The sequence below is a fragment of the Opisthocomus hoazin genome, chromosome 20 (assembly GCF_030867145.1).
Source record: "Opisthocomus hoazin isolate bOpiHoa1 chromosome 20, bOpiHoa1.hap1, whole genome shotgun sequence".
NCBI classification, from domain to species: Eukaryota; Metazoa; Chordata; class Aves; order Opisthocomiformes; family Opisthocomidae; genus Opisthocomus; species Opisthocomus hoazin.
The window spans coordinates 17,758,256-17,783,208 of NC_134433.1; the positions used below are offsets into that span (position 1 = coordinate 17,758,256).

General features: G+C 46.1%; 1 long non-coding RNA gene across 1 annotated transcript; it reads left to right on the top strand.

The window, feature by feature from the left end:
• Positions 1-23,133: 23,133 nt before the first annotated feature.
• On the top strand, positions 23,134-23,482 carry LOC142363698 (uncharacterized). Its single transcript, XR_012765899.1, has 3 exons — positions 23,134-23,186; positions 23,275-23,325; positions 23,426-23,482. It is a non-coding gene; the product is annotated as an uncharacterized LOC142363698 (long non-coding RNA).
• The last annotated feature ends 1,471 nt before the right edge of the window (positions 23,483-24,953 follow it).

The window sequence follows — 24,953 nt, forward strand, 5'->3', positions numbered from 1 at the left end:
GGGAGTCTTCTGGATGAAGGCTCGTAGTCCTTGCCGTGTGCTTTCACCTTTGGCTCAAAAATTCCCAAGTCGTCTGCGTTGGCCGAGTCCCGAATCATAGAACCGTTTTCAGCTAGAGAGTTGCTTCTTACAGATGATAAAGTTCTGGTTATCGGTCCTTGTTTCTCTTTGTCTCGCAAGCGGTCCTCGTTAGCAACATTTGAGCTCACAGCAGTCCTTGTTAGCAAGGTTACCAAAAACAGAACTAAACTAAACATCAGCGGTTAACTCTTACCTTAACATAGCTGCAAAGCTATAGAACAAAAACTAAAGCTATAACAAAACTGTACTAAGCGTCAATTTCCTACATCGAGTCCCCCCCTTTTCTTTCTTCTTTTGCAAATTCTTTTGCTGTAAGGTTACTCTCTTTAAGGGTTTTGGCAAAATATTTTTCACTGTTATAAGCAATTCCCTGTTATCATATATTATGACAGTTGCTAAATTCATTCCCGCTAAGTCTTTTCCTATAATTCCTGTATATCCAAAATAGGCCCTTGACCAAGGTCATTCCCAAGTATCAACTCCCATGGGTTTCAGCAGTCACAGCCCACATTATGGCTAAGGTTATTAGTTTAGCTTGGTTATTCCACATTAGCGTCTTTGGATGCGGAGCTTCAGGGGTCCAGTGGACGTTATTTTCCGTCGTTGCCGAGGAGCTTTCTTCACCCTTGTATGCTGGATCCAGGATGTCTGCTCCTTAATCTTAACTGCTGTGTGGGACGTCAGCAGCACTTAGAATGGGCCTTCCCATTTTGGTTCTAGCAGAGAATCTAAAAGAAATCTGCTATATACATAATCACCAGGTTCATTATTATGTACGGGCCTATCGAGACCTCGGGCTCTAGTTCCTAAGACCAGTTTCTCTATTTCTCAAAGCTGCTTCTGTGAGCTTATTATGTCACCAGTTAATACCTCACCCCCAACTTCACTTGATGTTCCTGCTTGTACAATGTAGGGCCTCCCGTATATTATTTTGAAAGCACTTTGTCTTTCTTTGGTTCTGGGTTTGGTTCTAATCCTCAGGAGTGCTAACGGCAATGACTGGGGCCAAGACAGGTCAGCCTCCTGACCCAGTTTTACAATTTGCAGTTTAATTAGGTGGTTCATTTTTTCCACTTGACCGCTTGACTTTGGATTATACGGGGTATGTAATTGCCAATCTATTCCCAAAAGTTTACTAACTTGTTGAATGATCTTGGCCATAAAATGTGACCCCCCATCTGATGAGATTACCGCAGGAACCCCAAATCTCGGTATTATTTTTTGTAATAGTACCTTGGTTACTTTCCTAGTTTATTAGTTTGACAAGGGAATGTTTCTGGCCAGCCTGAACGGGTATCCGTCAAGACCAACAGGTATCGAAATCCCCCTTTTCTTGGGAGTTCTGAGAAATCAATTTGCCACCGCTGCTCTGGGTAATTGCCTTTCCTGATTCATCCTAGTTGGGCTTCAGGTGCCGTGTTAGGGTTACTCTGTACACAAACTTCGCATTGTTGTGTTACCTGCTTGATAGCGGTGTATTGATTTCAGGCGACTATCAGCCTTTTTAAATATTTATACGGGGCCTGTGTTCCCCAATGAGGTTTTCCGTGTTCTGTCATAACTACGGCTCATAACACAGAAAATGGTATTATTATTTTACCTTGTGGAGTCTTTGCCCACCTACCTTTCTCCGTTTTTCCCCCTAGGTCTTCAGTTAATTTTTGATTTTCTTTAGAATAATTTGGTTCGCAATCAATTCGTATTTTACCATCTGGGACTGAAGATTGCACCCTCAATTCACTTTTCTCAGCTACTTTTAGCTTCACGGTCCGCATGGCGTTGCTCAGTTCCTGAGCGGCGTCTCCCTTTTGATGAGCTTTACGGTGCATAATAGACACTTTCTCAGGCAGCCGTGCTGCTCCCAGGAGCTTAAGAATTTCGTCGGCATGTTTTGTATGTTTTCCTTGGGTAGACAGGAGTCCTCTCTCTTTCCGCACAGCTCCATGAGCACGGACTACCCCAAAGGCATATTTAGAGTCCATCCAGATATTAATTTTCTTACCTTTGGCTAGTTCTAATGCTCGAGTTAAGGCTATTATTTCTGCCTTTTGAGACAAGGTGTTTGGGGCAAGGGCTTTGGACTCTGTTACCTGATCTGTAGATGTTACCGCGTATCCTGACTTGCGGGCTCCTTGTCAAACAAAGCTGCTTCCGTCAGCGTACCAGGAACTTTCAGCGTCCTCTAGCGGCTCGTCTTTTAGGTCAAGTCGGCTGGAATAGACAGCTTCAATCGTTTCCGAGCAGTCGTGCGATACCTGTTCCCTTGTGGTCCCGCTGAGGAAAGATGCTGGATTGACAATGTTAGTAACCGCTATTTCCACATCATCCTGCTCTACCAGGATAGCTTGATATTTAAGAAACCTTTGTGGTGAGAGTCAGTGTCCTCCCTTCACCTCTAATACTGCTGATACGGTATGAGATACTAGTACTGTAATCTTTTGGCCTAGTGTAAACTTACGTGCTTCTTGAATATTCAGCACTACCGCTGCTCCTGCCCTCGGGCAGTTAGGCCAACCCTTGCTTACTTCATCAAGTTGTTTAGAGAAGTATGCCACCACCCTCTGATACAGTCCCAGATTTTGGCTTAAGATTCCTAAGGCTATTCCCCACTTTTCGTGAGAGAACGGCCAGAAGGGCTTAGTAGTGTCTGGCAATCCCAAAGCAAGGGCGTCCATCAGCTTTTTCTTTAGCTGCTGGAATGCTCTTTCTGCTTCCTCATTCCAGATGAGGGTTTTTTTAATCAGATTGTAATACTTCATAGAGCAGTTTTACCGAGAGTCCGTAATTTTATATCCATAGGCGACACCATCCCGTCATTCCCAGGAAAGTGCGGAGCTCTTTAGCTCTCTGCAGTCAAGGGGTCTGACAGATGGCCTCCTTCCTCGTCGTCCCCAGTGTTCGTTGGCCCGCAGCTATCTCATATCCAAGGTAGGTTACTTGCTGTCGAGCTATTTGGGCTTTCTATGGATAAACTCGATAGCCGTTAAGTCCCGGGAAATTTTGCAGACTCATTGTCTCTATTATACAAAGTTCTTTCGTTTCAGTGGCTATTAATAGATCATCTACATATTGTAATATTGTTCCCACTCCGTGGGGTCGCTCCCATCGTTCCAAGTCCTTAGCTAATCAATTTCCAAAAAGAGCGGGGCTATTCTTAAATGCCGGGGGCAACGCAGTCCACATCAGCTGTGTCTTTCTTCCAGAGTCTGGGTTTTCCCATTCAAATGCAAATGACGACCGGCTTTCTGCACTGAATGGGAGGCAAAAGAAGGCATCTTTTGAGTCCAGGACGGTAAATCAGGCCAATTCAGGTATCAATTCGGTTAATAATGCGTATGGGTTTGCCACGACATGGCGCGGGTCCTCAACAATGCTATTGATAGCCCTGAGATCTTGTACTATTCGATAACTACCGTCTCGCCTTTTAACCGGTAAAATGGGAGCATTATATTCCAATTCACACTCTATTAATAGCCCATATTTGATCAACAGGTCGATCGCTGGTCGAATTCCTGCCCCGTCTTCCATTCTAAGGGGGTATTGTCTAATCCTTACAGGCCGCAATCCTTGCTTAAGTTTGACCATTATTGGAGAGGCATTTTTTGCTTTTCTCGGTGTCTCTGTGGCCTGTACTCCCGGGTATACCTGGTTCTGGACTTCCTCGGGTACTCCTGAGCCAATGGGGATGTTGATGAGGGCAAACTCAGAACTTCAATTAGCTGGTCACTTGCCACCCAGAGTTCTACTTTCCCTTTGACAAATTTTATTTCTGTCTTCAATTATTCCAATAAATCTCATCCTAATAGAGGCCTTGGCAAATTAGGCATGTATAAAAATTTGTGTACCCCAAATTGTTTCCCTAATTTGAATTTCAGAGGTTTTAGAAAGTATGCCTTTTCACTTTGTCCAGTACCTCCCCTTACCATTACAAAGTCATCATCTGCAGGTGTCAAAGCTTGATTTAAAACAGAGAACATTGCCCCAGTATTGACTAGAAATTCCACGCCCTGTTGCCATTTCCCTAGCTCTAATACAACCAGCGGATCCTCTAGGGTAGATTCCCAGGGTCCCCATCAATCCTCCTTGATGCGGGCCTGTATCCTTTTCCTCCTTCTTTGCCTTTCCGGACGCTCATTTTTCCAGAGTCCCCTCTGCTTACACCACGCATGCCAATTTCTTTCGAGGGCTTCTTAGATCCCTCACTTCTGAAGCTGTTACTCTCTTGTAAGGCCGCTACAGACATCCGCTTATCTTTCCATCGATCCTCTCTTCCCTGTTACTAAATGCTCTCCACACTTCATCCGGTGAAGTTTCTAAAATCCTGCTGTCTGTCGTTCTCTGTTTCTGTGACTTTCTTTGGATGTCGCTTGCTGACTGCCCAATGAATAAAGATGCTAACTGCTGGATTCCTTTTTCCGATCCTGGGTCTAAAGAAGCGTGTCACCTCATAGCGTCCCGTAATTTATCAAAAAATTGCAAGGGGGTCTCTCTTGGGCCTCGCCAAAAGGCATATAAGGCTGACCAATTCATCGTTTATGGAATAGCCTGCTCCATTCCCTTTGTAATCTGATCTCTGTAGGCATTCGAGAACTTTATATGAGCTCCCCTATTAGGATCCCAATGTGGACCTTGTAACGGAAAATGGTCTTTTATATCCTCTCCCGTATTCTTAAGCTGATCACCGTCCAGAACTTGGGCCGTTTCTCATATTAGCTGCTTCTTGGCTTCTGTCATATGGTCCAACAACAGTTGAATATCGTTCCAGCTAGGATTATGCTGCTTTATCGGGAACTGGAAATGTTTAGGTACCCGTACAGAATCACTCCGGTAGCTTTTTACCACATTTTTCCATCTTTCCAAGTCAAATGAGGAAAAGGGGACCTTTATTAAAACCGGGGCCTCCCTCTGGTCTGACCGCTTCTCTTGGGGGTGCTCATATTATAGCCTGCTCCCCTTTTCTCTGAGTGCGAGAAGACGTTGGACTACCTAAAGGGGTTTCTGAGTCAGAGCTTTCCTTTTCCATTTGTCGTACTCCCACTGGCGGCTCGTCATGTTCTGGCAGGTTATTCCCTCCGGGTTGCCTCATTTTATCCGACTTTGTACACCTCTGCCCTATACGACACGGTGAGCAAGATCTTTCCAACTTCCCTTTTCTCTCTCTCTTATTGTCCTTCTCTACAGCTAACGCTAGGGAGTCCCATGGGACCATCAATTCACGGTCTATTTGGTACTCGGGGTGATTTCAGAGGGTAAGGAACACGTCCGCATAGGAAACCTCATCCCGCTTTCTTTTCTCTTCTCAAAAATAACATCCGTTGCAACAAAGTATTATGATTCATGTTCCATTAAGGGGCCATTTTTCCTCATCTAATCTATACAAAGGCCACCACCAATTCCAATACTTTATTAAGGGCCTCTTGTTCACGCTCCTGCCCGGCGGTCCCCCTATAGCTTTCCATTGAGCCAAAATATGGCCTGAAGGGCTCTCTTTCACTATCCCTCTGCTTTGTTTACCTCCTGTTATTTACCACATCCACCTCTCTGTCTCTCAATCGACGTACGACAAACCAGCTTTGCACCTAAACAGGTCCTGCTAACGCTGACAGCTCCGACTCTTAACCGAACTTCTATAATTTTTGCATCGAGAAATAGTTACCGGACTGCAATTTTATACCTTTTACAGGGAACTACACACTGTAACCCTTAAACTGTCTCATATAATATAACTGCTCCCCAATTGTATTATCTAATCTGGAACGGTATGTGACACTTATAATAAATACAAAGTAATATTATGAATATCCCATCAATAACAACATTGGGGTAATTACTTTAAAATCAACATTCGCTCCTTTCTCACACTTTGTTTGTCTCTGGTCGCTCTCCTCATGGAGTACACGGAACTGCGGATCAGAACTCTGCGCTCACTTTGCAGCCAGGCTGCATCTCACTCGCCCAATCGCTCGCTCGCTCAGCACTTTTAACATGCAATAACAGCGCAAAAATACACGTGCATTCTAGGACTAGCCCAGCACTCTGTACAAACGTCACAGCCTCATTATCAGGCGTTATAATAGTGTTGGGCGGTACGATCCTTCGCACGACGCACGGTAACTGATTTTTACAGCATGTAACAATAGACATGGCAATATCAAATATAACTCCTGCTACTGCAGGCGGAAGAACCCTAGTTACTATTAGTTGGGCCACGAGACTTACAAGACTTACCCCACTGCCACCTTAAGGGGACCTCAAACCTCCAACCCCGCGAACAAGCACCGATGCTCCTCACCTCGCATGGGACGTCTCCTCACGACTTACAGGTATCCCTTTACAGTTAGAACATACCTGGTCCGCTAATGATGGTCCTTGTCTGTCCCCGTGGCGATCTGGGTGAGCGGGGCAGTCCTCCCAAGAAATCTCGGGGGCGCCTGGAGGAGTCCCGTCCTCAGCAGATCCTGCAGCCAGATGGAACGGGTCCTGCCTGGGTCGCCAAATTGACATGCGGAAACAAAGTCCACAACTCACGGAGAGTTATAAAGCAGGTATGTTTATTGCGGCGCCGGGTGCAAGGGCGATCGCTCCTCCTAACTCGCACACCGAGTCACAAAGCACGCACCTATTTATTACAAAGTTTATATAAGTAGGCTGGATTATTGTAATTATTTCTAGGAACAGGTGTGATAATTATAATGATTTCTAGCAATTCATTATTGTACTCCACCCCTCTTTGGCACTTGCGCAGCGTCGTCTAGTGGTCGTCTGTGGGAGTCTTCTGGATGAAGGCTCGTAGCCCTCCTTGCCGCACGCTTTCACTTTTGGCTCAAGAATTCCCAAGTTTTCTGCGCAGGCCAAGTCCCCAACCGTAGAACTGGTTTCAGCTAGAGAGTTGTTTCTTAGAGACGACAAAGTTCTGGTTATTGGTCCTTGTTTCTCTTTGTCTCACAAGCGGTCCTCGTTAGCAACATTTGAGCTCACAGCAGTCCTTGTTAGCAAGGTTACAAAGAAAACAACTAAACTAAATGTCTGCGGTTAACTCTTACCTTAACATAGCTGCAAAGCTATAGAACAAAATTAAACTAAAGCCATAACAAAATAAAACTAAATGTCAGTTTTCCACATCATAAGTCTCCGCTTTCTTTGGCTGCCCCTTTTAAAAAACTTTTTCCCTCTATTTCCCTAATCCCCTCATTTTTTGGAATTTTTTTTTGTAGGCTATGACGGCATCATACCCCGACATGACCCATAATCCTGTTGAAGCAACAAGCACCAGCGAAGGTTGCGACGGATGCATCTGGTCAAAGCGGATTCGGGGCAGACCGATAACAGCACGATGCACCCACCCAACCGCGATGCTGGTCAATGTCCAACTCGAGCGAAATTGGGAAGCTGCCGTCGGTATGCAGATACGTCTGAGTCAATCGTCTTATAAATAGCGAGCAGTCCGAGCCCTTTGAGCTCTCCTGCACGGCACCGAGTTAGGGACGCCGCTCATGGTTACTCCTCAAGGTCAAGAGATTCCTCGCCGCAACAGATGCTCTTTAAGTGACTAATAAGCGTGCGGAATGCTTGAAAATCTTAGCTAAGTGATGTAAAGGATGGATTGTGTGCTTATGATCCTTTAGACGTAAACAGTTTACCGAGTTCGGAGCTAAGCTTGGATCCAGCCACACCTAGACTCCTCTCCGAGAAGGAGTTTAGAAAGCAAGGGGGTCCATTTTGAACCTCACGGCTCCACGGGAGGGTATCTGTGACGGTTTCGTCCCATCCCATCTTCTACGCGGTAAATAATCCGGCATACCTCACCATGGAATCTTGTTCAACTACTGTCACATTTACTATCCAATTTTGTAGAACAGCTGTTTTAGATCAATAAACATGTCAGCGCTTCTCTCTTATGAAAGAAGCGCACCGCTCCATCCCTGATGTACACCTCCTTTTTTTGCCTTTGCTCTCTGTATTTCTTCTCTTGCTTCTTTGCCGTCGCTTGTTAGATTTTCTTTTCTCCATTTTAGTTCGCTATCGCTATTAGTAATCTATTCCTCGTTTCCCTTATCGCCGTCGCTTTTAAGACTTTTTGTCTACTTTTATCCCGTTTGCTGTCTTCTCATTCAATTACTTGCCTGTCCTCAGCGCTGCCGCTTTTTATATTCTTTCTACGTTTCCATTTGCCATCTCCATTTTTTAATTTGTTCCTTGTTTCATTATTCGCCGTCGTTTTTAAAATTTTCCATCTATTTTTATCCCATTCGCTGTCTTTATTTTTATTTGTTTCTTCTCTCCTTAGCGCCCTCGCATTTTAGATAGTATTCCTACCTCTCTGTTTCAATTTGCTGTTTCCATTTTTTATTTTTTCCTTTCATTTCCCTACTCCCTTTGTTTTGTAGAAGTTTTTTCTACGTCTACTTTTTTCCCTTTGCTGGCTCTCAAAAATTATTTCTTCTCTTGCTTTTTTGCCATCATGTTTTAGATTTTTCTTTCTACATTTGTTTTAATCTGCTGTCACTATTTTTAATTTTTTTTCCTTATTTTCTTAAAAAGACCGTCGTTTTAAAAATTTCCTGTCTACTCCTTCTCCATTGACAGTCTGTATTTGTTTACCTTTTTTTTCTGTTTTTGTGCTCTCGCTTTTTAGATTTCCCTACTATATTTGTCTTTTAGTTTGCTGTCGCTACTTTTTAATTTTTTGCTTTAATTCCCTAATGCCCGTTGGTCTCTCAATTTTCTTTCTAGGCCTACTTTCTTTCTCTTTGTCGTCTTTTTAAAAATATGTATTCTCTTTCTTCTACGCCGTTGCTTTTTAGATTTTCTTTCAACGTTTTCTTTTTAGTTTGCCATCGTGACTTTTTAATTGTTTGTTTACATCCTTACTCGCTATCGCTTTTAAAATTTGTCTACTTTTATCCCGATTGATACCTTTATTTCACCATCCTTGCGTTTTTAATTATTTCTTGTAATTTCTTAGTGCTCCTGCTTTTCAAATTTTCTTTTTCCGTCTCTTTCAGCTCGCCGTCCCTACTTTTTCCCTTTATTTCCATAATCTCCCATCGCTTCAACGTTCCTTGTTGCCCTTGTGCCCGTCGCTTTTTAAAAGTTATTTCTGTGGCTTTTTTTTTTAAAACATTCCTTCCTTTTTAAAAAATATTCCTTCTATGTCCAATTGTATTCAGTTTGCTGTCTTTTTTTTTAGATTATTACTCGTCTTTCCCTAGTGCTCTGGCTTTTTAAGTTTTCTTTGTGCGTCTCTCTTCTTTGGCTATCTCTATATTTTATTTTTTCCCCTTATTTCCTCAATCTGTCATTTGTTCAATGATCTTTCCACGCCCGCTTTTACTCCCTTTGCTGTTTTTAAAAAATTTTTTCTTGTCTTTCCTTAATGACGTCTATTTTAAATTTTTTCCTACATCTGCTTTAGTTTGCCTTTCCCATTTCTTAGTGTTTTCCATTTATTTCTTTAAATACCATCGCTGTTTGATTTTGCTACATTTATCCGCTTTGCCCTCTTTAATTTGCCCTCTTTTAATTATTTGTCTTTCCTTAGCACTGTCGCTTTTAAGTTTTTTCTACGTGTGTTTTTGTTCACCGACCCAATTTTAAAGTTTTTATCTTCCTTTCCTCGTTTCAGTTCGCTGTCCCTGTTGTATTTTTTCCCCTTTATTTCCCTATCAAACAGCACTTTTAAAAGATTCTTTCCACACCTACTTTTTTTCAATTAGCTGTCTTTTTAACATTATGTTTCACCTTTCCTTAGCGCCTTCGCTTTTTAATTTTTCTGTCTACGTCTTTATTTAGTTTTCTCTGCCTATTTTAAAAATTCTTTCCTCCTTTAATGCCTTGGATTTTCAAACTGGATTTCTATGTCTGCTGTTATCAATCTCCCCATCCGTATATCTTATTTTTCTTCCATGCATCACGTACCCCTTCCCTTTTATCATATACTTGCCATGAGTCTTTTTATTCAGCGTGCCGTCTTTATTTTGTAATTTTTTCTCTTAATCCCACAGTTTTAACATTTTTTAATGTCTACTTTTATTTAGTTTTCAGTTTCCTCTTTTTAATCCTTTGCTCTCTTAATTCCCATAGTTTTTGAAATTTACTTTCTATGTTTATTTCGTTTGCTGTCTTTATTTTTTAATTTTTTCCTTTATTTCCCTAATCCCCGTCGCTTCTAGTATTTTATATGTATATATATAAATATGTGCATATTTTATATTTATCCAGTTCACGGTCTGTATTTTGCAACGTTTTTCCCATCTGTCCTTTTCACCTTTGCTTTTTACAGTGTCTTCTTTTGAGTGCATTTTTCATTTTTTTTCCTTCATTATCCTTTTTTTTTTTTCTCCAAATGCCCTATCCATGTCTTATCCCATTTGCTGTATTTTTTTTCAACAGTTCGTTGTCTTTCCTTAGCACTGTCGCCTTTCAAATTTTTTTTCTACTTTGACTTTCGTACAACTCCCATCCCTGATTTTAATTCTTTCTCATCTGTCATGTACCCTGGCAGTTTTTAGATTTTTTTTTTTTAGATGTCTCCATTTTAGTTAGCTGTTCCTATTCTTTTTTTTTTTCAAATTTTCTTAATCCAGTTGCTTTTAAAATGGTCTTTCTTGGTCTACTTTTATCCAGCGCCGGTTTGTAGTTTTTAATTGTTTCCTGTCTTTCACAAACTGTGTTGCTTTTAAAATTGTCTGTGTCTACTTTTATCTGTTTTGCTGTCCCTATTTTTCAGTTTTTTACTCTCATAATGATTTTTGCTTTGAAATTTTGTTCCTCGGTGTGCTTTTATCTCATTTTCTGTCCCTGATTGTCAGTGTTACCTGTACCCTGTAGCTTTACACATTTTTGTTCTACTTTTGTTAAGATGTCTCTAACTGGTTTTTATTTGTTTCCTGTGTATCGTGTACCCTGTGGCTTTTAGATTTTCTTTTCTCATCTATTTTTACCTAGCTGCACCGTCTTTATTTTTTAATACATTCTAATCTGTTCCGTACCCAGTCACTTTTAAAATTTTCTTTCTGCGTGTCTCACCCATTTAGATTTTTCTGCTATTTTAATTTTTTTTCTGGTCTTAATGTGTTCCCTTTAGAATTTTATGTATTTATGTTCAGGTTCATGTATTTTTCTCCCTCTATTATTTACTTTTTTCCTGTCCGTGCTCTATGATGTCACTGTAAAAATTTTCTTTCTATGTCTGCTTTCATCGATACTCCTAACCCCATTTTTTAATCTCTCCCATCTGTTGCACGTCACATCACTTTTAAATTTGTTTCTGTATTGTCATATTTTAGCCCGGCAGCCCACGACTTACCTCTAGACGGCCGCTCGTTTACCCCTCCCCTTCCCTCTAGCAGGGTGGGGAGGAGAAACCGACAAAAGGGAAAACTCATGGGTTGAGATAAGGGCAGTTTAATAACACAATACAGTAAATACTGATACTACTAAGAATGATAACAAAGAATATGCAAACCGAGCTATATACAATACAGGTTTTCAAACCACCCGGCGACCGATCTGCAGCCGGTCCCTGAGCAGCAGCACGGCGTGCCTAACTCACAAATTTTGCAAATTTGACAGAACTCCCGAGAAAGACCAAACTCCCAGAAGGAGTTTCAACTCCCAGAAACGAGAAAGCGGATAGCTTCCTGACTCACGGCCAATTCCCGTTCATTAACAGAAAACGATCTCTATCGTATGGAATATTTCCATCGTGTGGCTCGGCTGTCTGTCTGGCTAAGCTCCCTCTCGGCTCCCGCACACCTGACCGTTAGCCGTGTATCAGAAACTGGAAAAAGCCCTCGATGTCATAGCAACAACTAAAATCGTCAGAATTATCAACATTTTTCTCCTACTAAATCTGAAACACAGCAGCTACCGGGAGAGAAATTATCTCAGTCAAAACCGGGACACGTATCTACTTTTATCCAGTTTGCTGCCTTTATATTTCTATTTTGCACTGGTCTCTGCTGTGCCCTGTCACTTTTGAAATTTTGTTTCTGTGTCTTTGTGTACTTACTTTGATGTTCCTGGTTTGTTTTTTTTTTTTCCTTTATTCCCTTAATCGTGTTGCTTTTTACAGTTTCTTTGTACATCTGCTTTCATCTAGTTCCCATCCCTATGTTTTAATTCTTTGTCATCTGTCTCGTACTCTTTCCATTTATCAATTTCCTTTCTGTGTCTCCATTTATTTAGTTTGTCATCCCTATTTTTAGGGTTTTTTTCTCCTTGAAAGCCTTCATTTTTTTTCCCGCATCTACTTTTATGTCATTTTCTGTCCCTACGTTTTAGCTTTTTTTCTCCTCTGCCTTGTACTCATTTGCTATTTAAATTTGAGTTCTACATTTCCTGTTATCGAGCCGTCTGTCCCTATTTTTTCTCATTTGTCACACACCCTGTTGCTTTTTAAGTTTTCTTTGTATCAGTCCCCCCCCCCCCACACTTTTTTCTCGGTTCATCCCGAGGCTTTAGAGGGTCTCGCTGGCACGCTTTTATCTCTGAAGCGTCATTTGTACCCCTCTCAGTTAGCTGGAACATTCCCTCTTCTTCAGAGCAGTCTTTTTGTCCTCTCCTCTCTCCCGCTCATCTCCAGCGGGTCAGCGTCTCCCTTAGAACATCTGTAGTCCATTCAGATCCTCTCCCGAGTACCTTTGTGCCCTTGAGCCGCCACCCGTGTCTCCAGCCACATCTGCACCCCTCTGTTTCCATCACGATGCTTCCTGCGAGCATCCTTGCGTTGCACAGCCATCCTTTAGGTCTGCAGCGGGCTTTGTACCTTTCTTATTCGAAAGTGAATATTCCTTGGGCTTTCATTTCGTCCCAGAACATGTTTACATCGTCTTCCGCCACGTCAGATGCCTCTGTTTGGTCCTCGGTCCCTCAGGACATCCGTCCTCTGTTTGGATCCCTTGTGTCAGCGATCCCCCATTTGGATGTGTGTCCACATTCCTCTTGCTGCCGTCATGATGCTTCCCGAGACGGTCCTCGTGCCCCTCGGCACCCTTTGAGTTCTGCCGCCCTCTTTGTGTCTCGCCGATTTAGACAGAACCCTTCCTTGGGCTGTCCCTGCGCCCCAGAGTTCTCTTACCTTATTTGCTGCCATCTAGGATGTCTCCATTTGGGCGCTCGTCCCCTGAGGACATCTGTACATTGCTGGAACACCCTGCAGAGTTTTGCATCGTGTCTGTTCACCGCTTCCTGGAGACATCATCAATCTCTCTGTCCCCCTCGGGACTGCTCCGATCACTGTGATGACACCTCCCGTTCCACCAGATTGTTTTTCAAAGCCATCTTTGTGCCCCAGAGTGGTATTTTTCTTTTCTGTCTTATCGTATGCTTCTATTTGGTAGCTGGCGCCGTAAAGATGTCCGTTGTCAGCTCCTATCTCCTCTTTGGTTTTTCAGAGAAAGCAATAGCCGCCTTCTGTTTTTATTGACAAGTCTCCCGTGGAGTTTTTTTGTGGAGTTTTGCAATTTATTTTTCTTCTATCTACTTAGGTGTTAGTCGGGCCGCTTTTGTACAATTTCCTATGTTTCTTGTATTTCCACTTTTTTTTTTTTCCATTTTCTGTCCTTTGGAACTCACCTAGCTGTCTTAAGGGAGTCAGCCAGAGAGACCTTCAAAGCGGCTCTGAGTTATCTGCCTTTGACGGTAAATAATTCACTTTGCAACCAGAGATATTTTTGAGAAAAGATTATTACAGAATCAAATTCTGTTTTATTGTTCAATCCTATCCAGAAAATAGTTCTGGCAGAAGTTAGGTCATATGTCTGCTCTCACTAGAAACAAAAAGTAAACCTGCAGCATTTTTGGTTTTTTTTTATAGGAAGCCGAAAAGCATACATTTTGGTAATAATATTGTTACTGCATTTAGCAAACTACTTTCTTATGTAGCTTAGTAGGACCTCTTTTTTTATCCACACTGCAGAAAAATTAAGTCTAATTACTTACTCAGTCATATCGCTGATGTAACAGATGTAGTTACAGTAGAAGACCAGGCATTGTTGTTTCCAGTAAGGATCACCATCTGCAGTCGGTGCTTTGCTCAATGTAAATTTAAGGCAGATGAGAGAGCTTGCTGCTGCTCTTCCCGCTGGCTTTATACCTTTTGGTGGTTCACCCCTCCCCTTTCCCAGGGGAGCGTGGGAAGGGTGGTGGGCGAGGCCAGGAGTATATGAGCCGCAGCTGCCAGGAGGGGAGCTCATTCCACTCCTGGCTTTCTTTGGTCTTACAGCTCTACTCTTCCTTCAGTCAGTTACAGCTTTTGAGCTAAGCTACTCAGGGAGATGCATTTTGATATTCAGAGAAGCAGGTACCTCTGTTTGAGGCAGGACTTTAAGGATGAGTCAAGACTCAGCAGCAGTTTTAGTATAGCGTATGTTTAACCACAGCCTTTTTCTTTAGGTCAGTAATTTTTTATTCAGAATTTGTGGGTGGTGAGATTGTTTAATAGTATGTGTCATTCTCTTTATTCTAGGTGCGTTATGCTTTCCTGGAACTCCTGACTTGATTGAAGATGGAACACTGAGTTTTTTTCACTAGCGGTGCTGTTTACTCTGTAACTTGCTAGCACTGCATCTCTTAATCAGATTGATGATGACATTGTCCAGCAGGGGTTAAGGTGAGCATCTTGTACACACTTGTGCAGAGACTGAGAGTTTCTTAAGCAAGTGGCAGGGTTGTGACACGTAGTGTCTTTAAGAGCATGGGACGGCTCGTTGCCTTTATCAATGGCTCAGTGGACTGTGTCACCGCTGGAAACTTTGTGGCTCATGGCAGGCCCCTCATAGATTATAAGCATTGGGGCTTTGCTTACTTTGTGGTCCTGTAGCCGATCCCTGAGCCTGCGGGAAGGCGTAATGGGGGAGATACCCACAGAACACAGGGCATGGTATGGAGGAAAGGCTCCCGTGGAGCGGCTGATGCAGGGGAGTTCAGGGGTGCAAATACAGGGAAGCGGCTGTCAGGAGGGGGTGTGCAGTTCCTTCTTTGCCAGTTCAGGAGAAGAGAAGAAGTTTCTAAAGCTTTGAGATGGGGGGACGGTTGAGGAAGCAAGGAGGGTTTATTGGCTTCTCTCAGTTTAGTTTTGCAGTCGCCATGGGACCTCGACGAGGTTTGTTTCGAGTCTCTCTGCGGCTGACAGGGAGCTATGACAAAGACACAAGAGATGAAGCGCAAACCCTCCGGGCCTCGGAGCATCTGAAGATGGAGGGCCGAACGTCAGACCTTTGAACCTCAAAGGTGTTAAGGCTTGTATGTGAAGAGCTTAATGGTCTTTTGCATTTGATTTTGCTTTTTTCTAAAGGTAGGCTGTAGTTGGACTCTAGGTGGCATTTCTGAACGGAAACAAGACTTCTGGAATTCCTAAGCTATTGGTCAGCATTGGGGTGAATTCTACATTACGTTTTTTGTAGATGCAGAGGAACGAGCCGTGTGCCAAAGGGTGACGGATGACAGGCAAGCGGAGCATTGTAAGAAGGTGGGTTTGCATGTGATGTCGGAGGGAAGATGTGACCGGTGGCTTTAGGACTAGCCTTTGATTTGTGGGTGTTTATTTTTAATTTTGAAGGCGCAAAGCGGGTTTACGGGCAGCAGAGGTGATTGGGGCAAGGTGAGCCGTGACTAGCGGCCTGCAGTAGCAGTTAATATTCAGGTGTCTTATTGTCGGCGAAGCTACAAGCTTTTGCAGGGGCCCTTAGTATTGGACTGGCGTTTGAGGTGAGCCAGGGCATTAGCGAGGAGGAGCATGGGGCAGATGATTTCTCAGCAGTGCAATGGTAATTTTGTGTCTCTTGGTATCCTGGGTTATCAAGAGCGATGAGGACCGCAGCGTCCCATTCTGGACGCAGCAGGTGAGCTGAGAATCCCGGTGCTTCTGAGGACGGGGATGTTGTAGAAGGTGTTGCGTTGGCCAGCGTGATGCTTACTGTCAGAACTGTTTGTGGGTTTTCTTTTTTTGCAGAGGAGGAAGCGGAACCTGGCGACTGCAGGAGCGTCCCAGATATCCGATGCGTTTTCTGACGAGGATGGGTTTAGAGCCGTGTCCCTCTGAAAGCAAAGTAGAGGGATCGGGGCCTGGGGAGGGTCTGGAGGGAGGGGACCACGGTTGGGCATCACAGGGAGGGCTTGTGAAGTTAGCATAGGGGAGCGGGCCATCCCGGAACAGGCCCCTTTTGGGCCAGTAAAGGGAAGGGGTTTCTCTTAAGCCCCGGCGGGCAGGGCAGTTCCAGCCTGTGTCTGTGGTGTTGTGTTGTTTGTGTGGTCCATCTTCTGTGTTGTAAAAAGTACCCGGGTCTCCAGTTCTTCATTGGTCTTTGTGCTCAATGAGCACCTTGGGCACGTCAGATGCCATCCCTAGGGTCTCGAATGCCTCTGGTCATTGACATATTGTCAATTGGGCAATTCTTTTATTTCCCTGTGAGCGTAAAGTGTGGATTGGTGTCACATCTCGCAAGTCTCTGGTTGGTTCTCATTTGCGGTGTCATTCCTGGGCTGCATCAGCCGCTCTTCTCTCTACCGGTCCATTTTCATGGATGGTGGGACTTCTTCCCTGCATCCTTACATTCTTAGGTCTTGAAGCCTGGCTTCTCGTGCATCCATCATCTCTGTGTTGACCGTAACTTCTTGTAAGGGCCTCTTGCGTTGTCTGTTTTTCTGGGGGTGCCATAGCACCTCCTTGCTCTGGGCCGTCGCAGCCCCGTAGGTCTTCTTGCTGGACAGCATCTCCTGTCGGGGAGTCATTCTTCCTGTGGAGGAGAGTTTTCTCTCCTCTTTGAATCACATTGTTTGTGGTGGTGTGTGTACTGTTGGTCTGTGCCTGTGCGTTGGCTTGGAGCTGCTCTGTCCAGGGGTGTAAAGTCAGGTGTAGAAGGAATAGCGATAGGAAGCTGTGGTGAATATGTCGATAGGCCTAGACGGTTGCAGCAGAGGTTGGGCAGCGAGCTCGCAGGGAGCAGCCATCGGCAGGCTCCGTGGTCTGTCATTTGAACAGTGGTTAGAGGGAGGTGGTGGGAGCTGCGTGGGGAGGGGTCGATCAGCAGCAGCAAAGGAGCTTGAATCTGGACAGCGTTCTGGCTTGTATGTGTGGGGCTTAAAGTCTGGCCCTTTTTTCATTTATTTAGTGGCAGGCTGCAGTTGCACTGTAGGTAGTATTCCAAAATGGAATCAATACATCTGGAACAGTTAATGGCCTGAGCAGCATCCAGGTGACTTTTTCAATGTTTTTTTTCAGATGTCAGGGGACAAGATGAGCACAGAGGACTAATGGAGGCATTGAACAGACTGATCTATGAAGGCGGATGGGTGCATAGCGTCAGGGGGAGGATGCGTTTGGTGGCTATGTGACTGCATTATGGTTGGTGGGTTTTTTCCCCAATGTTGCAGGTGCAAAGAAACAAGCAAAGGAGGATATGGGCACCAGTGGTGCCTCGGTCAAGGAGAACAATGGGTAGTAGGTTACAGTAGCAGTTATTGTTCTGGTAGGGTTTGTCATTGAAGTTATCAATATCCCTTATTTGTGCTTTTTCAGGTGGTACCAGAGCCTTGAGGTGGCAACGTGTAAACGGCAGGAGCGACACAGGCAAGCAGCCAAGGTGAAGGAGCAGGAGACGGGAATCGGTAAGGGCAGGCTGCAATTTTGGCAGTATCTCAGCATGTGTCTTCTACTTTGTTTTCTTTACGGGTGTCACACAGTCTCAGACGTGCAAAGCAGCATGCTGACAAGAGTTCTGACAAGGTGAGGCTGGCATAGGTCGGATCAGTGTCTCAGAGCAAAGTATCATACGGCACCTCAATGATGCATATCTCTTTTGGTTTTGCAGGGGCTGTGCGGCCCGCCTTTGGCATCGGACCAGCATTTGAGGTGAGCCAGGGTGGCGGTGAGGAGGCGCCTGGGGCAGGTGATTTCTCAGCATCGCAATGGTAATTTTCTGTCTCTTGGTATCTTAGGTTAGCGAGAGCGATGAGGGCTGCAGCATCCCATTCCGGACCGAGCAGGTGAGCGGAGAATCCCAGTGCTTCTGAGGGGGATGCTCTGGATGACGTTGGTGTTGGCCAGCATGATGCTTACCATCAGAACCGTTTGCAGGTTTTCTTTTTTTTTTGCAGAGGAGGAAGCGGAACATGACGACTGCCCTCGGAGCATCTGGTTAGCCCATGCGTGTTCATGTTGAGCATGGATTTGAACCCTCGACCCTCTAAAAGCTAAGTTGAGGGATTGGGGAGGGTCTGGAGGGAGGGGTCCGCACTTGGGCATCACAGGGAGGGCTTGTGAAGGTAGCGTAGGGGAGAGGGCTGTGCAGGAGCGGGCCCCTTTGGGCATGTAAAGGGAAGGAAGGGGTTTGTCTTCAGCCCAAGTGAGCAGGGCAGTTCCAGCCCGTGTCTGTGGTGCTATGTTGTTTGTGTCGTCTGCCTTCTGTGTCTTAGACCTTACCAGGGTCTCAACATCCTTGTTGTTCTTCACAGTCAAGGAGCTCATTATGCACATCAGGCACCACCCCTGGGGTACTGAATGCCCCTACTCATCGGCATAGTGCCAATTGGGCGTGTCTCTTCTTGCCTTACAAGCGTAAAGCGTGGATCCGGTCTCGTGGCGTGGAAGTTTCCGGTCGGTTCTCTTCTGCGGCGGTGTTCCAGGCTGTGCCAGCAGCTGTTCTCTCTACCGGTCCGTTTTCATGGACTTTAGGACTTGTTCGCCGCATCCTTACCATCTTAGGTCTTGAAGCCGGGCTTCTCGCACATCCATTGTCTCCATTGTGACCGTAACTTCTTGTAAGGGACCCTCGGGTTCTCCTGGTTTTCTGGGGCTGCTGTAGAGCCTCCTCGCTCTGGGCTATTGCAGCCCTGTCGGTCTCCTTGTCTGACAGCTTCTCTCGTCCAGCAGTCATTGTTCTTGCGGAGAGTTTTCTCTCTTCTTTGAATCTCATTGTTTGTGGTGTTGTGTGTAATGTTGGTCTGTGCCCGTGTGTTTTGGCTTGGAGCCGCTCTGCCCAGCGGCGCAGAGTCAGGGGTAGGTGTCATAGCGATAAGAGGCTGCGGTTAATAGGTCAACAGGCCTAGACTATTTAGGCTGAGGCTGGGCAGTCCGCTTGAATGGAGCGGCCATCAGCAGGCAGTGTGGACTCTCATTTCAACAGTGTTTTACAGAGATGACTGGAGTTGTGTAGGAGGGGCTGATTGATGGCAGCAAAGCGGATTGAATCTCAAAAGTATTCAGGCTTCTGTGTGTGGGGTCTAAAGTTTTGTCCTTTTTACATTGTATTTTCTTAATGGCAGGCTAGATGTGGCCTCTAGATAGTATTCTGAAATCAAGCAATGGAGCTGGACTCTAAGGTCTTGGTCAGCCTCTGGGTGACATGTTTAACTTTTTGCAGTTGCCTGTGGACAAGATGGGCCCCAAAGAGGCACGGAGGTGGCGAGCGGTGCGCCAAAAGAAGGTGGGTTGGTGCATGATGTTGAGGGAAGATGTGACCGGTGGCTACATGACTCCACTTAGTTTGTGGTTTGTGTGTTATTTTGAAGGTGCAAAGGAATAAACGCAGTGAGATATCGGCACCAGCAGTGACTTCAACAAGGTGAGCTATGACCAGTGGGCTGAAGTATCAGTTATTTTTCAGGAGTCACATTGTTGGTGAAGCTAGAAGTGTCCTTTTGTTTGTGTTTCGTAGATGGTACCTAAGCTGCAGCATGGACACGTAAATGGCAGAGAAAACACAGGTGAACAGCCAAGGTAAAGACTGGGAGATGGCAGTTGGTGTGGGTAGACTGTGTGATTTTGGGCAGTATCTCAGCGTGTGTGTCTTTGCTGTGATTGTTGCAGATGCCACACGCAGACTTGGAGGGGCATGGCAACATGCTGACCGGAGGTCTGAGAAGGTGAGGCAATTGTGGGCCGGGTCAGCGTGTGAGAGCAAAGTATTGTGCAGCAACTCAGTGAAGCGTATCTCTTTTGGTTTTGCAGGGGCTGTGTGGGTCACCTTTGCCATCGGACAAGCTCTTAAGGTGAGCCAGGGTGGCAGTGTGGGGCGGGTGACTTCTCATGGGCACAATGGTAATTTTGTCTCTTGCTATCTGAGGTAGCAGAAACGATAATGGCTGCAGCGTCTGACTCTGGAATGAGCAGGTGAGCGGAGCACCCAGGTGCTTCTGAGGGGGTTGTTGTGGAAGAGGTTGATCTTGGCCAGTGTGATGCTTCCTGTCAGCACTGTTTCTGGGTTTTTTCCTTTTCAGATGACAAAGCAGAACCAGGCGACTGCAGGAGCTTCCCAATTAGCCAATGTGCTTTTTGTCAAGGATGGATTCGGACACCTGGCCGTCCAAAAGCTAAGTTGAGGGACTGGAGGGAGGGGACCGTGGCTGGGAATTGCAGGGAGGACTTGTAAAGTTAGTGTAGGAGAGAGGGCTGTGAAGGAGCGGGCCCTTTTGGGCATGTAGAGGGAAGGAAGGGGTTTCTCTTCAGCCCAGGTGGCCAGGGCAGTTCCAGCCTGTGTCTTTGGTGCTGTTTTGTTTTTGTGGTGTGTCTTGTGTCGCAGACCTTCCTCTGGTCTCGATATCCTTGTTTCTCTTTGCACTCACAAAGCTCATCATGTGCCGCCGTGCCATACCTGGGGTCTTGAATGCGTGTACTCACTGGCATAGTGCCAATTCAGATCTTCTCTTCTTGCCTTACAAGCGTAAAGCGTGGATCAGTCTTGCATCTCTCTTTGGCGGCGGCATTCCAGGCTGTGTCAGCAGCAGCTCTTCTCTTCCGGTCCACTTTTACGGACTGTGGGACTTGTTCCCTGCATTCTTATGCTGTTAGGTCTTGAAGCCGGACTTCTTGCACATCCATCGTCTCCGTTTTGACCGTAACCTCTTGTAACAGACCATTCTGTTCTAATCCAGTTTTCTGGGGCTGCCGTGGAGCCTCCTCGCTCTGGACCAATGCGGCCCTGTCAGTCTCCTTGTCCTTCAGCATCTCCCGTCAGAGTCATTCTTCTTGCGGAGAGTTTTCTCTCTTCTTGAATCCCATGGTGTTGTGTGTAATGTTGGTCTGTGCCTGTGTGTGCTTGCCTCGGAACTGCTCTGCCCAGGGAAACCAGGGAACCCGTAAAAGGCAAGGGCAGAGTGGCTGAGCAGCCAAGTAAAGGAGCAGGAGATTGGGATTGACGCAGGCGAGCTTTGGTTTTGGGCAGTATCTCAGCATGTGCTGATTGCTTTGATTTTATTGCAGGTGCTGCACATGGCCTCGGAGGAGCAGAGCAGTGTGCTGACATGAGGTCTGAAAAGGTGAGGCAGTTGTGGGCCGGGTCAGCGTGCCAGAGCAAAGTATTGTGCAGCAACGGAGTGAGGGGTGTCGCTCTTGGTTTTGCAGGGGCTGAGCGGGCCACCTTTGGCATTGGACAACTGTTTGAGGTGAGCTGGGCTGGTAGCAAGGAGGAGTGTGGAGCGCGTGACTTCTCATGGGCATAATGGTAATTTTGTGTCTCTCGGTATCTGATGCAGCAGAAGCGATGATGGCGCAGCATCTGACTCTGGAACGAGCAGGTGAGCAGAGCACCCCAGTTCTGAGGAGGGGGTTTTTGTGGAAGAGGTTGGTCTTGGCCAGTGTGATGCTTCCTGTCAGCAGTGTTTCTGGGTTTTTTCCTTTTCAGATGACAAAACGGAACCAGGCGACTGCAGGAGCTTCCCAAGTAGCCAATGTGCTTTTTGTTAAGGATGGATTGAGACCCATGGCCCTCCAAAAGCTAAGTCGAGGGACTGGGGCTGGAAGAGTCTGGAGGGAGGGGAACACAGTTGGGCAATGCGGGCAGGGCTTGTGAAGTTAGTCTAGGGGAGAGCTGTGCAGGAGTGGGCCTCTTTAGGCATGTAAAGCGAAGAGGTTTCCCTTCATCCGAAGACTAGTATGAGCAGGGCAGTTCCAGCCTGTGTCTGTGGTCTTACGTTGTTTTTGTGGTGTCTTCTGTGTCATAGACCTTCCTTTGTTCTTGATGTCCTTGTTGCTCTTTGCACTCAAGAAGTTCATCGGGTGCCTTGGATGCCATCTCTAGGGCCTCAAATGCCTGTACCTATTGGATAGTGCCAACTGGGAGGTTCTGTTCTTGGTTTACAAATGTAAAGCATGGATCAGTCTTGTGTTTCGAAAGCTTCTGGTCAGTTCTCTTTGGCGGTGTCATTCCAGGCTGTGTCAGCAGCTCTTCTCTCTACCGGTCTATTGTCATGGACTGTGGGAGTTTTTCCTGGAATCCTTATGCTTTTAGGTCTTGAAGACAGGTTTATTACACATCCATCATCTCCATTTTGACCACAAGTTCTTGTAAGGGACCATTTGGTTCTACTGTTTCTCTGGGGCTGCCACGGAGGCTCCTCAGTCTCGGCTGTTGTGGCCACGTCGGTCTCCTTGTCCGACAGCTTCTCTCGTCCGGCAGTCCTTGTTCTTGCAGAGAGTTTTCTCTCTTATTTGAATCCAATTGTTTGTGGTGTTGTGTGTAATGTTGGTCTGTGCCTGCGTGTGTGTTTTGGCTTGGAGCTGCCCTGCCCAGGGGTATAGTCAGGGGTAGGTGTCATAGCGATAAGAGGCTGTGGTTAATAGGTCGACAGGCCTAGACTGTTTAGGCAGAGGCTGGGAAGTGAGATTGGATGGACCGGCCGTCGGCAGACGGTGTGGACTGTCACTTCAACAGTGTTTTATAGAGGTGATGGGAGTCATGTGGGAGGGGCCGATCATCAGCAGCAAAGCAGATTGAATGTTGACGGTGGTAAGGCTTATGCATGGGGGGCCTTTAAGTTTGGCCCTTTATTCCTTTATGTAATGGCAGGCTGTATTTTGGACTCTGGGCGCTATTCCAAAATCAAATCAATACATCTGGAATTGTTAATGACTTAAGCAGCATATGGGTGACTTGTTCAATACTTATTTCAGGTGCCAGGGAACAAGATGGGCATCAAAGACCAATGGAGGCGCTGAGCAGAGCATCATTAGGAGGTGGGTTGGCGCGTGGTGTTGAAGGGAAGACATGATTAGTAGCTATACGACTGCCTTACAGTTGGTGGTTTGTTTTTTTTTTTTTTTCAACATTGTAGGTGCAAAGCAACGAGCGAAGCATGATATCGGCACCAGGGGTGACTCGGGCAAGGTGAGCAATGAGTAGTAGGCTGAAGTAGCAGTTATTTTTCTGGAGTGCTGTTGTCGGTGAAATTACCATCCCTGTTTGTGTTTCCCAGGTGGTACCTGAGCCTCAGCATGGCAACATGTAAATCTCAGGGGCAATACAGGTGAGCAGTCAAGGTAAAGGAGCAGGAGGAGGGAACCGGTGTGGCAGGTGGCAGTTTTGGGCGGTATATCAGCATGTGTCTTCTGTTTTTCTTTTTGTAGGTGCCACACATAGTCCTGAAGGGGCAAAGCAGCATGCTGACAAGAGGTCCGAGAAGGTGAGGCGGTTGTGGACCGGGTCAGCGTGTAAGAGCAAAGTACTGTGCAGCAACTCAGTGACATGTCTCTGTCTTGGTTTTGCAGGGGCCGTGCGGGCCGCCTTTGGCATTGGACAAGCTCTTGAGGTGAGTCAGGGTGGCAGCGAGGAGCGTAGGGCAGGTGACTTCTCACGGGTGCAATGATCATTTTGTGTGTCTTGGCATCTTAGGTTGCAGAGGCGATTATGGCTGCAGTGTCCGACTCCGGAAAGAACAAGTGAGCAGCAGAGCATCCTGGTGCTTCTGAGGAGGAGATTGTTGTGGAAGAGGTTGGTCTTGGCCAGTGTGATGCTTACTGTCAGCACCATGTGTGGTCTGTGATGTCCTCATCTCTTTTTCTTTTTCAGATGACGAAGCAGACCTATTGACTGCAGGAGCATCCCAGTTAGCCAACATGCTTGTTGTCGAGGATGGATTCAGACTCCCGGCCCTCCAAAAGCTAAGTCGAGGGACTGGGGCTGGGAAGGGTTTGGAGGGAGGGGACCACAGTTGGGCATTGCGGGCAGGGCTTGTAACATTAGTGCAGGGGAGAGGGCTGTGCAGGAGCGGGCCCCTCTGGGCACAGAAAGGGACCGAGTTTCCCTGCATCCTAGGGCTAGCGTGGGCAGGGCAGTTCCAGCCTGTGTCATCAGTGCTATGTTGTTGTTGTGGTGTGTCTTGTGTCGCAGACCTTCCTCTGGTCTCGATATCCTTGTTTCTCTTTGCACTCACAAAGCTCATCATATGCCTCCGTGCCATACCTGGGGTCTCGAATGCATGTACTCATTGGCATAGTGCCAATTCAGATCTTCTCTTCTTGCCTTACAAGCGTAAAGCGTGGATCAGTCTTGCATCTCTCTTTGGCGGCATCGTTACAGGCTGTGTCAGCAGCAGCTCTTCTCTCTTCCGGTCCATTTTTATGGACTGTGGGACTTGTTCCCTGCATTCTTATGCTGTTAGGTCTTGAAGCCGGACTTCTTGCACATCCATTGTCTCTGTTTTGACCATAACTTCTGGTAATGGACCATTCTGTTCTAATCCGATTTTCCGGGGGTGCAGTGGAGTCTCCTCGCTCTGGGCCATCGCGCCCCTGTTGTTCTCCTTGTTCAACAGCTTCTCTTGTCCAGTAATCATGGTTCCTATGGAGAGTTTTTTCTCTCTTCTTTGAATCCCATGGTTTGTGGTGTTGTGTGTAGTGTCTGTCTGTGCCTGTGTGTGCTCGCCTTGGAACTGCTCTGCCCAGGGAAACCAGGGAACCCGTAAATGGCAGGGGCAGGGTGGATGAGCAGCTAAGGTACCGGAGCAGGAGGTTGGGATAGATGCAGGCGAGCTTTGGTTTTGGGCAGTATCTCAGCATGTGCTGTTTGATTTGATTTTATTGCAGGTGCCCCACATAGCCTCGGAGGAGCAAAGCAGCATGCTGACATGAGGTCTGAGAAGGTGAGGCAGTTGTG